Source organism: Fragaria vesca, linkage group LG2 (assembly GCF_000184155.1).
Source record: "Fragaria vesca subsp. vesca linkage group LG2, FraVesHawaii_1.0, whole genome shotgun sequence".
Lineage (NCBI taxonomy): Eukaryota > Viridiplantae > Streptophyta > Magnoliopsida > Rosales > Rosaceae > Fragaria > Fragaria vesca.
This window is the reverse complement of record NC_020492.1, coordinates 31543102-31546687: the sequence shown is the minus strand read 5'-3', so window position 1 is coordinate 31546687 and position 3586 is coordinate 31543102. Positions and strand designations below refer to the sequence as shown.

Below are 3586 nucleotides of genomic sequence, written 5' to 3'. Positions count from 1 at the left end.
TCTATATATATATATATATATATATATATATCCAAGATGAATGACTTAAGCAATGTCATTCTCCAATGGAACACATACACTTGTAAATCAGAATATGCCACATCGATTAGGAAAATCAATTTACATAATCATCGTAAATTCCTCTGCCGACATGGTATTGAGTTCCTTGCTTTCACTGGAATTAATTAATTATCGTAATATATCAACTAATCATACTATTTGACTTCAATATAAAGTGGCATCCATTCATGATCATCATATATATAATGAGAAACCCTACATTGCTAATATTATTGGTCTGAAATCAGACTGCAGTGTTCGTATATATTATTGCCACCTATAGCTAGATTTTTAGTTCTAAACTACTACTGCATGCTTGATCTGATCAATTGAAAGTGTTATTACATTTTCTGATTTGGGTGCTCCGACAGCAGGATTTTCAATTTCCACATCCATCGATTACTCTTTTTTTTTCCTTTTCTGTTATGCCATGAAAGTTTTAAGGGCTTCCTTTTGGCAAAGGAGTTTAACTTTCTGGCCTCTAATAGTGGAGCTACTGTGATATATAGTTTAACGTTAACAATATATATGGTATTCGATCGATTATGAGTGATAGAGCATTAACTTTTAAAAATGTCGAATCAGTACAATCGATCCTTTGGAGTTTGAGTTACTGTTAAGTTTTATATATTACGAATGTGGTTTTGATCATCTTTTGCATGACAATCAATTTTTCGAAAAGTGTTTAGGCTGCCCCATCCCCACTTCACCAGACAGCTTATTTCACTATCTATCAATCGATCGCTAGATATATATAATTTACAACTGGTATCAGAAATTCCCCTTCTAGAAGATAAATAAAATCATTACTAGCTAGCTGTGACTGGTAGTTCTTAATAAATAGTTTTGGCATTGAACATATTTGCAGCATGGAAAACAATTCAAATTCTGATAGTTCTAAGTTTATCCATGGTGCATGTATATATATACTCTGGTAGTCTGGTGCAGATAAATAGTAAGACAAAGAAAAACAGATTACAATCTGTGAGGCTGTGACAAGTAGTTTTTAATAAATAGCTTTGGCATTATTGAACATATAATTGCAGCAAAGAAAACAATTTAAATTTTGATAATCAAGGTGAAGATGGAAAAGCTTCCTAAAAGGACTAGGAGGAAGCTAATCAAATTTTAGTAAACTACATATTAGTTACTAACAAAATTTCAGTTTACAAATACATCCTTTGCACATTATCTCACACATTTAAAAACAAAAATTAACAAACACTACCAGGACAAGCACTTTAGTCGACGAAAAAGTTTCGTCGGCCTGTTAGCAAAATTCGTCAGCTAAGATCTTAGCCGACGAGCCTTTGTCGGCTATGATTTCGTCGGAAAAGAGTCGTCGGCGATGACTTTATCGGACGAAACAAGAAGACATCGTCGGCTATTGTCCTAGAATTTAGCCAACGAAAAAGACTTCATCGGCTATTGTCCCAGAATTAAGCCAACGAATATCTTAAATGTTTCGTCGACCGTAGTCTGAGACTTTAGCCGACGAAACATTTAAGATATTCGTCGGCTAAAGTATGTAATAAAAAATTTAAAAAATAACTATAGTCAACGAAATATAGTCTGTTTCGTCGGCTCTTTAGAAGGGTTTAGCCGACTAAATATGTCGTAATTCGTCGGCTAAACCTTATAAAAAAATTAAAAATACTATAGCCGACGAATATCTTTCATGTTTCGTTGGCTATAAGTCTATTCCAGTAAAAAAAAAACCCAAAATTTCTAAATTACCATTCCAAGCAAGCTGCAAAATACACCAAAACAATTCCATATAACCAACAACAAGCACATAAAACTATATAATTGATCAACTACACAAAATCTAGATCGTCTAAATCAATATCCGATTCTGAGGGCTGCTACGGAGGAGGTTGCGGCGGCTGAGGTAGCGGTATAGGCGTGAGCATGGGCGGAGCCGGAAGTCCCTGAAGGTGGGCAGCTGTAAACTCTTGCAAGTACTGAAACATCTGCTGCTGCTAGGTGGCATATACCGTGGCAGTATAGGCTGTCTACGCGGCGATCTGGGCAGCATGAGCGGCAGCCTGAGTAGCTTGTTGTTCCTGTAGTCTCTCAACTTTCGACTCTAGCTGAGTCGTCCTGCAGCTGGTCAAGACTGCCTTTCGTTGAAATCCTGGAGTGGTCTTCAGGATCCCCTCGCCCTTCTTTCCTAGACCCCCGCAGTAGAAGTTGTTTCCTCGCGGTGGGAAGGCTGTGCCCATGATCCTTGCCCCAACCCTCGGATCCGAAGTGTCGATCCAGGACATGGCTTCAGACATCTCTTCCTCCTGCGTGTCCGGCCATGCCACCCTCACTATATAGCACTCATCACTAGCCTCCCTCACATTCGCCTAATTGGATAAGAAAAAATAATTAATTAATATTTTGACATATATATAAGTAAAATTAAAAAGTTAAAAACGTAAGATGACTTACAATATCCTCCTGAGCGTCAGGATATGTCTTCTCGTACGTATAGACATACCGGTTGACTTCTGAATGTTCCATGGCCGCCTCGTCCATGAAGACAGCAAACGGTCTAGAACCAGCATGATGGTTCCTTGTGTTGTGTTGCCGGTTTTGAGCATTCGCCTGGGAAACGGCCTTCAAAGAAAAAAAAACTATTAGTAAAATATTTAAAAACGGACGTAATTAATGACAAATTAACTAATTAATTTTTTAAATACCTGTTTATGAAGGTTGTTGAATTCTGATGTCAGAAGCCAACGCCACTCGTACTCCCTGTACTGAAACTCAGCAGGGGTACCAGAACATGCGTTCCCGTGCGTAGTCCAGTGGGTCCGTAACTCGTTCTTCCACTCCTTGTACCTACAGATACAACAAAAATATTAGAAATATTATTAATATCACATACAATTTTGTTTTTTCACTAACTTCCCAACGTACCTTCCCCCATGCACAACGTCCGCTCAGCTGTTCTTCAAGTGCTCGGGAACGTCAAACCACACATGCATTTAACCGTTTATTAATTTAGTTTTTCGAGAAATCAACAATGTAATACATAATATTATTGAACCCAAGTCTTCACCCACAACCGAAATAATATACATTAAACCCAAGTATTCAGAGCTACTAAACACTAGCGGAAAAAGAAACCACATGTAGGTTAAACAGGTAACCTATTGATGAAAAATGGTGGAAATGCGGGTGACTATGCCTCGTCTCCTACTAGGTCCAACCCGAACTCTGCAGACTGGGCATTTTAAAACGAAGGGGCCCAGGGGAAACATTTGAACACGTTAGAGTGAGTGGACAAAATAAATAAATGAAATAATTCTTTATGCTTTCCCAATTTTACTTTTCCATAGAAAAATATGCTGCATGCGACAGCTCAAAACACTCAACACGAAAACTGGAAATTTCATGACTAGCTCCGGCCAGTCTCCAACGCTCAATAAAATACAGCCTCTCAGGCTAAAATAAAATATGTATGTATTACACTCGTCATATCCCTTGTATGAATTTTCTTGAAACAACAAAAACAAATAGAAAATTCACACAA

At 37.8% G+C, this 3586-nt stretch overlaps 1 pseudogene; it reads right to left on the bottom strand.

Moving 5' to 3' along the window:
- LOC101296638 overlaps positions 1-2586 on the bottom strand; it is a 3906-nt pseudogene extending 1320 nt beyond the window's left edge.
- Between the last annotated feature and the right edge of the window lie 1000 nt (positions 2587-3586).